This window comes from Hydra vulgaris, chromosome 01 (genome assembly GCF_038396675.1).
Source record: "Hydra vulgaris chromosome 01, alternate assembly HydraT2T_AEP".
Taxonomy (NCBI): Eukaryota; Metazoa; Cnidaria; class Hydrozoa; order Anthoathecata; family Hydridae; genus Hydra; species Hydra vulgaris.
Genome location: NC_088920.1, coordinates 72,419,571 through 72,432,500, shown reverse-complemented (window position 1 = coordinate 72,432,500; position 12,930 = coordinate 72,419,571).

The following is a 12,930-nucleotide window of genomic DNA, read 5'->3' as shown; positions in this document are numbered from 1 at the left end:
ATAGGATCTTCTCGTATTATAGTTTGTATTGAATATTTTAATGTTCGTATTAAAACTTTCTACTTATGTGTTTAATAGAAACTTTTTTTAAAATAAACTAATGAAATTTAAACTAAAAATTAAAAGAAAACTTTTAAAACCACAAAAGTATTTTTTTAATGATCCTACACAATAGGGGAGGAGGTTTTTTGACATAATACAAAAGTCTATTATCACATTTCAGTCACGGTGAAGAAAAATGGGTAGAAGAAAAATAATTGCTAAAAATTGTTTAAGATCATTAAAATACATTTTATAACTCAGTGTTGAACTCAAGTAGGCCTGCAAACTACTCCAAACTTGGTACACATTTTATATCTATTTGAAGAATTATAAAAAGTGAGTAACAAATATTAAATAAATCTTTCCGAAAATAACATTTTTTGTTTAAACATCATCTTTATCATTAGCAGCAACATCATAAAAACCTTTTAAAGGTAATTTATGCCAACTTTGTTACTTAGCTATGTTTTTTTTATTAAAAGAAAAGATTTTTATAAGAATTCTATTTTCGACTTTCAGTGAATTGAAATTAACTGTATTAATATCCTAGTGTAATTTACAATTGCACACCATTCATTTTGTTTCATTTGTTCAAATAGCTAAAAGTTTAAATGTTTTGAAAGATGTACTTATTTTATTTGTAAAGAAAAAAGTCTTGTGTGTGTTTTCTTCGGGAAATTACTTAGATTTTTATTGCTTACTTAGATTTTGAAAACAAAGATTCAATAATTTTTTGTAATTCTAAAGAAAGCTTAAAGTTTCAAATATAAATCTTTTGTTGCTAAAATAAATTAAGTCCTCCAATAACAATGTAAGCAAAATGATTGTGTAAATGTGAAAATGTAAGCAATTTGATTGGTTAAATTTAGCAATTACTATTTTGCTTCTTTATGTATTAAAACTAATGTAAAAAAAATACGATATATTATTTTCTAGTTTATATATTTACGTCATTATAATAAAATAATTGTAAATGACGATTTTATAAAAATGGCGCTTGGCGATAAGATATTATGTCTTCTTCTTGCTCCAGCTATTTATTGTTTATGTATGTTTATGAAAATTGTACTTATATAAAAAGATGAAATAAACTAAAAAAAAAAAAAAACTATATAAAATACCTGTTTTTGGAAATGCGATTCCAATAAAGATTTGTCTATTTTTTTATTTACATTTTTTTTTTATCTTTTTCTAACAGTGCAATTGTGCTTAAAGACATTTACTTATATATGAATACTAGATGCAACAATAGGTCCAACAAGCTTTTTTTTTTTTGTTCTACAGTGCTTTTACACTGTAATGGACAGCTACTAGTTGTAAAAGAAAGCTTTCTATAATGGAAACTTCAATATATAATTTTTCATAACTAGTTTGAATGACTTAAGAACATATTCCATTAGAAAATAGAATTGCGTGCTACACAACAGGCATTATAATGCAGGTAAAGGTACAGTCATAACAAGTTGAATGAATCTTGTTTCTAAATTTTGGAGTAGGATATAGCTGTAGCAAGATTTTCATAGCAAATATTTCAGATTTACTCCTTGAGCTACAATCGATTTCATACCATCAACTCGATTTCAATCGATTACAATCGATTTCATCAACTTTATTGAAACGAATAGCCAGTATAAATACAAATTACTTTCCAGCGTTTTAGTAATAATTAAGCAGTATTAAAATCTAAAATCATTTAAGCATTAAAAAACTCCTACTATCTAAAACTCGGTAAGGGAAAATAAATACTGCTTACTAAAGATAAGATAAATCAGTTGTTTTTTGCAGAATGTCCTTCAATTTAAATACGCTGCTTAACAAGTTTAGAAAGTTCTGTAGTTTTGGAAACTATTTACCTCAAAAGTGCTTTTCTTATTAAGAAATGTTTTTCTTAAATAAAATAAATACTTTTTGTTTTAAGAAATAAATCTCCCACCCCGCAATTTATTTCTTAAAACAAGAAACTTGTTTTTTGGTTTAAGAAATAACTTTCTTACCTATGGACAAAGGGCTAACGATTTGGCCCAATAACTTACTGCAATGACAGACTCTTTCTAATTTTTGCCGTGCAAGATATCATTTTCTTCACGTCTGGTATCCTGTTGCATAATTTTCTCACGTCATCCTATTGCATAATTTTCGTTTATTGGCATTAACTTGTCAGCCTTCAGCTGTTGATAATGCAGATTTAAAAGCAGTACTTATCTTGGAGCATTTATTGTTCCAAAACAAACAGTCAGGAAAACAAAGTAAAGAAGCCTAATGTCAACTCCACACGAGTCGTCTCGAACGTGCTGAACCGTATTTATGTTTCTAAACTTTTAATATAGTTTCTTTTGGTTCAATTTTCAAGCAATTTTATGGGAAAGTTAATATGACTTTTTATTTATTTTGTGTGGGTGTGTGTATGTGTGTGTGTGTGTGGTGTCCCCTTTATTGAATAAACTGGTAAAAAAAAATATTTATAAAATCATTTTAAATGATAAATTTCAAAACATTGAAAGTTTTTTTTAAAACTTCCACCAATCAACCCTAGTTGACACAGTTGTTTTTAAAACGTCTACACGACGTCTTATAGACGTTTAATGTTGTTTTGTTCAACGTCCTTAAGACGTCCAACACGCGTTCTGTCCCTAATTTACCCGATTTCGTTATCAAATCGACAATACAAATGCAACCTAAATGTATCTTATTTTTCCTAACTTAAAATTTTATAATAAAACTAAAAATTAAATTATTTTCTAAAAAACTTATATACGCCTAAATAAGCGCTAATAAGTTACTTTTTACCTTGTTAAAAAGAAAAATTTAGTTTTATTATTTCAAGGAATATTTTTTTAGACAAGGTGATTGAGTATCACTTAACAAATTTTTTATAGATTTTTATATTATGATTTATTATATCCTTTTTTTATTTATTTACACTTTTGCACATTAAAAAAAAGTTTACAGTCGTTACTTATAAAAAAATAAATACACGACCGGGGCTAGAACAAGACAAATTTAGTCTTATCACCAAGCTCCAAAAATGCGTCATTATTAGATAAAAAATAGTTTAACGATAAAATATACTTTTGATGTTTATATCTCTGAATTAATAATATAAAAGAAAATGTAAATATATCGCTTAGCGTTTAAAATTTATAGTTTTTTAAAGAATAAGGTTTATTTTTGTTTTGTAAAATAAAAGAAACAAAATTTAATAAAATATTAAAATGAAAAAAATAACATTTAAGAATTGGTTTGAAAAAATAAGAATATATGTTTTATATAAAACACATTTTATTGTTAGAGCTAATAGATTTTTATTAAAATTTTATTAGCTCTAATTAATCTTTCTATTAATTGATTTAATTAAATTTATAATACTTTTTATTGCCAATTCAGTGAAAGCAAATAAACAGTAAAAAGTAAAAGTAAAGGATTAATAAAAACGCAAAAATCAAAATAAATTTCTCAAAAAGTAGTTTATCATTTAAAATGATAAAATGTATGTTTATATGTTGATTAATAATCTAATTAATTAATTAACTATTAATTATTGATTTCTAATTTAAAGAAGCTTTATTAGAAGAAAAACCTATTAGGGTGTATGTGATTGATTTTTTTCAAAAATTAAATTAAATAAGATTGGTAATACATTTTTATCAAGTTTGAAAATGAAAATAAGAACATGATAGAGGTTTAGTTTATATACATTTAGAATATTGAGTTCATTAAACAGTGTTTGTGTTTGTGTGAGAAACGATCTATGTTTGAAACTATCCATATAGCCTGTTTGCTAAGCAATTTTTAAATTGTTTAATAATTTAAATTAGCTGTATATAAGTATATTAAAGTATTATTTATATACAATGTATCTAAAATAGTTTGATTTAAATTAATTTTTATCTTTGCTCACAAAACTAAGGAGATCAATTAACGGCAGCAATTAACGGCAGCAATTAACGGCAGCAATTAACGGCAGCAATTAAGTACTTTTATAGCTGCCCAAATTAAAAATATTCGAAGTTGCGAGATAAAAATGATTGTTGTTATCCTTAACAAGTCAAGCGTCGTAGACAATAAAAAGCTTGTTTAGGATTTTTTTTTTTTTTTTTAGCAACGGGATTGGAAGATGCTATTGGTATCGTACGTGTTGCCCACCTCAAAATGAGCAAAAACAAAGTAAATTTGTCAAACTCAAACATTATCCAGGTTTTAATGCTACGTATTTGCATCCCCATCCAGAGCTCTAACTGGCTACGGTAGCCGCACAGCTGCTCCTAACTCAGGAATCTCACTGCGAACTAGACGTCCTTGAACAAAAACTAACGCAAAAATAAAACCCATCCAGCTCAACGCTTCTACCATTCCACCTAGCTACTTAAGTTACTGGGTAAACAACCCATGCTCACTCAATAATGACAAACCAAGAGCTTTTGGCTAGACTATCAACTCTGCCTAAATCCAGTTGGCCACACGTCTTATTTTTTGCGGAAACTTAGTTCATAGATCTATCAGACGTTGCCATTCTCGGCTGACAACCAAACCGCAAAGACAGAGAAAATAGAGGCGGCGGAGTTGCCATTTACACAAAAGACGATTTCATAGTCAACGAAGTTAGTACTACTCAGCTCAACTCGATATCAATTGAGCAAATCTAGAAAAAAATAAAACTTGGTTGAGAATCATTTCTCCTCGGCTGCTTGTATCGTCTATACAACCTTTATGATCAAGTTTTTGCTCAGTGTAACACGAGCCTACTATAATTGTCATTCAAACTATATTATTGTTTCGCAACGGATCAAATAAGTAAGGATAGCAATAATAGATCATCTTATAACTGAAAGTATCCCACGATCAACAGTGCAACGAATTTTAGTCTTAAGCAAGCCAAGCAATGCATTCTTTGAAGTATACTTTTGCATCAATGGCATTATTGCAAACAAAGGCTTTGGTTTACCAAATCTACTGATAGCAATCCATACTAAAACTTTCGCTTGAAACTTTGATTTAAACTTGAGTTTAATATTGTTTTCAGTTTTGTCTTTATCTTGACTATAAAATCCATCATTTCCTGGTGTGTTTTGGCTGCTCAATGTAAAATAGGACTCGTAATCCATGATAATTTCAAACTCATTTGACGGTCGGAAAAAAGTTTTCGAAAGTTTCAACAGTCGTTGTTTTTGTTTAATTATTTGAATTTCAGAGCTTTCTAGTGCTTTCTAGAAATATTTGAAATATTTAAGTCCATGCATGTTAAAAATTTTATAAACATAGTTTCTATGAATTCCATATTTTAATGCAAGTTTTCTTTGGGAGATTCCAACTTTATTTTCAGCCTTGTTAATAAGTGAAGTAATTTTGTTCGCGAGTTTCTAACGTTCAAATTTTGTGCAAATTTTGTGTAGCCTAGAGTTATCCCATCGATTACAGCCACTCCGCAGATTCTGCCTAATATAAGCTGCTTGGCAATTCTGCTATATGGTAATTTCAATTTTAGCCAAAAATCTTAACAGTGGCATTGGAATTGTTGCTTACGTAAGAGATGAGCTTCAAGACAACATCAGGTGCCTTGATAAATTTTACATAACTCAGCTTGTCGATTGCCAACGCACTGTAGTAGTCGACACGTTGAGCCCACTAGCACATTTGATCTGGTCATAAAAACTGAGCCAGACAGTGCTACTTTTATCGAACAAGGTGACTCTCTCGGCAACACTCAAATAGGCCAAGCACACTGCTTCATTGAAGGTCATCTCGTTGTTGTAGACCTCAACAATTTGCTTACTTTAACAGCTACAACCTTGACTTATTTTGAACCAAACAAATTACGCAGCAATATCCACGCACGTTGCAGTAGCCGATTGGGAAACAGAATTCACTGGTCCAAATGCAAAAGATAACTATCAGCGTCTTTTAAACGTGTATAATAAAGCAATCAAGCTACACATCCCATCAACTACTACTCTCTTCAATGAGAAACAAAAGCAATGGGTAACACTAGATTTTGTTAAGGCTGTCAAGGCTGAACGCCCCTCTTGGGCCAAGTATATTAATGCAGGTCACTATTCACGCACTAGTTACTCAAAGAATCGCATCGCACCGCATACAAAAACGTTACTAAAACGATGAGATCTGCCAGGCACAATTACAAAGAGAAACTCACAAGGGAGTTCGAACAAAACCCTAAATGCTTACTTGCACATGAACAAAGCTAACAGAGCGGCAGCAACACTAATACATTGCTATAAATAGCTCAGGGTTTGGCACAGGATTTGGGGGCCCGAGCATCTTTCAGTTTGGGGACCTACCGTCTTACTCCGAAAAAAAAAAACCTGTCCAAATTTTTTTTATTATATTACTGGTATATAAATATAAATAAAAAGTCCAGATTTTGAGAGGTCACTTGTTTGTTCTTGTCCCATAGTTGAGCGCAATCTTGATCAGTTTTAATTTCCTAAATGAACGCTGACTTAAGGCCACATTCACAGGAATTGAAGCAAAAATACTCAATGCAAATCACTAAATAGTAATTTCTAAATAGTTACCCAAGTATAGATGATATCTGTAGTAGGGTAGTGGCGAATGTTTTTTACAGCAATAAATAAACCTATATTTGAAATTTTTAAGTCTTCGATTAAAAAAGGAGTTGTACCAGTCAAGCTTAAAGAAGCTAAAGTAGAACCAATATTTAAAACAAGTGAAACATACTTAGTTAATAACTATAGACCTCGGTACTCGCTACCTTTTCTAAGCTTCTCGAAAGAGTAAACTATAACAGATTGTATGAGTATTTAATCCAAAATAAAATTCTAAATAAAAAGTAATTCGGTTTCCAAAAACAATATTCAACTGAACACGCAATCCTAGTTCTAGTTAACAATATATGTGATTCTTTTGGTAAAAAACAGTTTGTTCTAGGCATCTTTATAGACTTGTCAAAAGCGTTTGATACTGTAAATCATAATATCTTACTTAAAAAAATGGAAAGCTATGGGATAAAAAACATAACCCTTGACTGGTTCAATAACTAATATCTAAGCAACAGACAAAAATGTGTTTTTTTTAGATAATTATAAACACTCAAAACTATTAAGAGTCGAGTTCGGTGTCTCCCAAGGTTCCATTCTTGGACCTCTTCTGTTTCTTCTATATATTAACGACCTCACAAAAGCCTCGGATAAACTTAATGTAATTATGTTTGCGATGACACAAACTTATTTTATTCCTCGAAATCAATCAAAGACCTTTATGAATGTATGAACAGATAAGAGCCCATATAAGTACAATAAACACCAAAGTTTCAAAAAATATTGGGATACTCTACAAAGTTATGTCTATGTTGTCCCAACATAATCTTAAATCGCCTTACTTTTCTTACATCCAAATTATCTTACGTACGCTAATATTACATGGAAAAGTACACACAAATCCAAACTGAGTACTATTTATATAAGTCATAAGCATGCATTAAGATTAGTTTATAACAAAGATAAACTCAACCATTCGGAACCCTCACTAAAAACCTTGAATGCACTAAATGTTTACTAAATGAACATCTACCAAAATGTACTATTCATGCTTAAATACACACTTGGACTAGTCCCATCGCATTTTTTAGATAACTTCTTTCAAGTTAACTCTAATAGATATATAACAAGAACGACAGGCAATTTCACACTGCCTAAAAGAACAACAAAGTTCTCACGGTTTTCTATTTCCTACCGGGGTCCGTACCTATATAACAAAATAATATCAAAAAACGTAGAACTTAAAGTATTAAATAATCCAGTCAACTTGAAAAATAAATTAAAATACCTCATACTTAATATCAACAATTATATTGACATGTATTAAACTTAACAACAAAATTTATACTAAAATATTTATGTGTATCACTGACTGTATACTGTTTAATCACTTTTGACTATATATAAATATGAAATAGACTTTATTTAACCATTTAAAGAGGTACTCGATGATAAGTCTTTATAGACTTCAACGAGTTTTCCTTTACAACAACGTGTATATATATGAAGTAACAAAAAAATTTCTCGTCTTTTCTTTTTTTTTTCTTTCTAATTTTTATTCTTTTATTTTTTAAAAATACTGATAGTTTTTATGATAAGAAACACTATTAGTTTACGTTATACTTAGTTAGACTTGTTAAACCACTTTTTATTATGATGTTATACGTGGTAATATTATGTTAAATTTTTTATTTTTTTATTTTTAACGTTGCATTATATTATGTCATGTAGTTGTAATGTAACGATGTGTAAATTTTTTTAAGTTGTAAAAAAAAAAAAAAAAAAAAAGTTTCATTTCAGAAATTTTGTCAAATGGGGCAAGAGGATTCTTTCCAAAAGTTTGCGGTATGAATTTGTTTTATGTGAAGCGATTTTTCAGTAAGTTCATTTTCTAAAATAAGATTTGATCATGTGATAACTTTTTCCTCAAAATTCAAGATAAGCATATAGATAAGATTTAAACAAAAGCTCTTCCAGACAAGGTTTAGGGATTGTCTATAAATTACGCAGCGCTAAATATATTTCAATAAAAGAAGTATATGATCTTAAGCTCTTTTTTGCGAGAATTTTCATTAAACTTAATGAGCTATTTTGATTTTTTTATATAACTTGAAGCTCTTGATGGGAAAAAAAAAGAAGGAAAAAAAACCCGGAATGTTATTTCCGCTGTTGGGGGCCCCCATAGGGTCTGGAGCCCCAAGCAGTTTGCTCGGGTGACTCACCCTCTGCACGGCCCTGTAACAGCTAATGGCAAATCACTACCGATATCGGCACTATATGCTCATTGTTGAATAGCTTTTTTCAAGTGGGTTTTTTTTGGAGGCCGAAGGTCTATTGCCAGCCTTTGAAAATCTTACTGAAGCAATTTGTGTCGTCAACACAAATTGCTTCAGTAAGATTTTCGTTAACTTTTTTATCAATATAGTGTCTCAACAAACTTGATGAAAGAAAATCAACCGGTTACAACGATTTACATCCACGTGTCCTTAGTAAATGTGCAGCTACCTTCACCAAACCATTTTCGCTTATCTACAAGTACTCATTCGCGACTGGTGTAGTACCCGACTTGTGGAGAAAATTGAATATAACGCCTACTTTCAAAAATTAAAACTAAGTCCATCAAAATACCAGTCTATCTCGCTGATATCCATTCCATGCAAAGTGGCGGAAAGTATTTTTCAAACAAGCATAATGGAACACTGCGTTACTAATTGCTTAAATACTCCAAAGCAGCATGCCTTTGTTCATCGCAAGGGTTGCGTCTCAACCTGTTAGAAACTTGGAACATCATGACATCATATACACAGACTTTGTAAAGGCGTTTGACAAAGTGTCGTATAATTACGGTATTCAAAGCACGCTCGTAGAGTGGATCTCAGCTAGGTTACGCAACCAAAGTCAACGAGTGTTCATCAACGGCATCATATCTGAATGGCAAGTAAAATTATGGTATTGTTAAAAATAATTCGGACAGCTCCACTCTCCAAGATGACAATGATAAAGCAAAGCAATGGTCACATTTTTTGCTAATGCATCTCAACGTTAAGGAATAAAAAGTAATGCGTGTTGGCAGCGCATATTACAAGTCGACTCACGAACACTAAATGGCAAACGTCTAACGTTCTTTCTTTGAGTTTGTTGTGCAAGCCGCATTTAAAGTCTGACATTGCCATCCTTGAGCAACAAAAACAATATCATCTATTAAACACCTGTCCTATGAAAATTGACTCCATCAGCTCGGTCTAACAACACTTGAAGAACGCCGTAAAAGAACAGACCTTATCAAGAAATTTAGAATCACGCGTCAACAAGAATTTGTTAGTTTTTTCGTCCCGCAAAAACTTTCAAACAGTAAAGACAAGTATATTTTGAAAGGATATAGAGGATTGAGAACCAAGTATATTTTGAGAGGATATAGAGGATTGAGAACCAAGTATATTTTGAGAGGATATAGAGGATTGAGAACCAAGTATATTTTGAGATTAACCATAAACTAGAACGCCAGCTAGTAAGAAATTGTGAAAAACTTTTTTTCAAATAAAGTTGTTTTCCCATAGAATGCGCTTTCGTAAGCAGTGGTCAAGCAAGAATGAGTTTTGGTTAATGGAACTGGAGGCGATAGTTCCTATGAGCAGCGACCATGCTAATATTAGTAGAAAAAAGATTGAGTTGCAACCTTACAACAATGGGAGAGAAAACCACTCTTGATAAATAAAGCAGGTCCAACTACGTTTACAGTGCATTTTCGGACCTTGTCTAAAAGGGAAGAGCATGATTAGAAGAATCAGTCCAAATATGGCAGCAGTATTCCATGCAGAGACAAAAAAGAGATTTGTAGAGATAAAGAATGGAATCAGGAGTAAAATAATGAAGCAACTTTAGCAGATGCTACCCAGCAAACATACTATAGCGAAATTTCAGCAGACCTATATAGACATTTTGAGCGTGCCACTTCTAGGTTTAAGCCTAGAGGCTGCTGAAAGTGGCTAGCAGATAACTAGTCACTGTATCACATGTTGGAAATTTATCGTTGGCCACTTATGGCGGCAGGCACTAATGGTCCACTAAGTAACCAATGAGCAAAATTTCAATGAACCGCTAAAAATGTCTATATATGGGTCCATTCAAAATCCACTGCAATAATGTTTTCTGAGTAACTTTGCAATTGATTGTTTATATGGTTTCAATGAGAGATCAGTAAAAAATCACTTTCCAAAAAGACATAGAGAAGAAGATTCAGGGAGACGATTATCATTTTATAGGAATAAAATTTTTTTAAATTCCTTTCATTAGTATAGGAATGTCGACAATAGTTTTGTGCAGTAAATAACTGTTGTTGCAGTTAAAATTCTTAGGCCACTGAAAGCCCCAATCTGTTTCAGACTTGAGATCAAATTCAAGATTGGCTGTTTGTTCTAAGCAATCGAAACCTTGAGAAGTTACTGAAAAGGAAAAAGAGTGTTGAACAGTTGACAAATAAAATTCCGAATAGTTGCCAAATGCATTAGTTCTTTCTTCTCCGCTTCCATATAATGCACAATAGAATCTTTTAGTCACAGCAGTTAGCAAGCCAGTCGTAGAACGAGAAGATTGAAAACCATACTGATTGTTATACGGTAAGTTTTTTGACTCAAGAAAGAATGTTTGAAATTTATTAATCAAATACTCATAGAACTAGCTAATAATAGAAAAAGAAGAAAAATTTTGTGATAAAGTTCAACTTTTTTTGTGGAATGGATGAGAGTAGCGAGGCCACAGCTGTTATGGCTATTTTAAAGCAGGAGACCCCTTTTTAGTCATTAGTCGGAATTAAACAGAGGCCTTAACCCCGCCCCCTCTCTCTTTTATCATTCATTTAGGACGGTCCTAACCAGGAAAAAAAAGTTAAAACTTTCATATTTTTAAACATAAAAAATGAATTTGGACAATCCTTTCAATCTACATCCCGCTCGATTTATATTTATTTAAACGTTTAAAAGATTTAAAATTCATTAATTTATGACAGAGTAGTAAACCAAATTTCAATTTAAAATTAATTAATTAAAAAAAATATTGGAGAAAAATATATTTTTTTAAAAAATATAGTTAGGTAACCAACTAATAAAAGTGTTGACATTTTGTCCTAAAGACATTTATAAAAAAATATTATGGCAGCTTCATTGCTTTACTTATATGGTTATTTCGATTCTATAATGTTTTTAAATTTTGAGTTTAACGTATTGGATTTTGTTATGAAAAAATTATAGGTTTTGCTTTCAAAATAAATCGAATCAATCAACAATGAACTTGTTTACGAAATAAACTCTTTCATAAAAAGAGTTCACACTTGTATGATTAGTTGTAATTGAAAAGACTTGTTCACACTTGTTTAATTATGATTTAAAACTAAACAAATTTTGTACAAAAATTGAATAACTCTGTAGCGAGCGATTCAAGGTTTTAGACATCAATTTAACTTTTCTTAAGCGCAAATTTTATTTTTAACCCGCCACCCACTGTTTTTTAATCTTTTTTTTAACTATAGAAAAACTTTTTTATTTAAAAAATTTCTTGTTGTTGTCAGTAGGGACGTGAAGGGTAGATTTTTATATAGTGGTTAGAGTTCTGTCTCAAAACCATAAGGTATTAACTTTTTGGTTTTGAGACAGAGCCGAAAGCCAGTTAAACCACGTTTGTAAAACAGTAGGTATGAACTTTTTGGTTCAATGATCTTCCACTTTGCTCTGAAAAATGTTGTTCTAAGAAGACCACTAGGTCTTCTTGGAACACCTCAATAAATAAAGAAAAAAATATTGTACTGCGATAGAATTACGTGAGTGTTAAACGGTTATATAAATTTACTAATACAATAAGAGACGTCTTGCGGATATAAAAGAAGTCTTACGGATATAAAAATATGTTGATAAGTCTAAGCAATCACACGCAATTTTAAAACTACCTATTTTGAAAAACAGTTAAAGATTTATGTATTTAATGTTTCCGCAATTATAAAAACAAAAAATAGTGCAAAAAACCATCAACAATTTATAAAAAAATAACATCGTTTGAAAATAATTCAAGAAATTGCAAAATATCTAAAGAAAATTTTTATGGTTTGTTAGGTGTAAAGTTGATTGCATTAATGACATAATCACTGAAATCAAGGTGTAAGAGAGTATTTGTTGCTCTTCTGTATTTTTTTTTTGGCTAAAATTTTGCCTCTTAAATTCAATGACTTTAACAATAGGGTTTATGTTAGGAAAAGGCTAAAGCCTTTTCCTGAAATAAACCCTTTTGTTAAAGTCATTGAATTATAACATGTTAATTTATCAATAGTTTAGCACAGATTTAGCTATAAAATACAATGGATAAAGAAATACATATTGTCTAACAATGT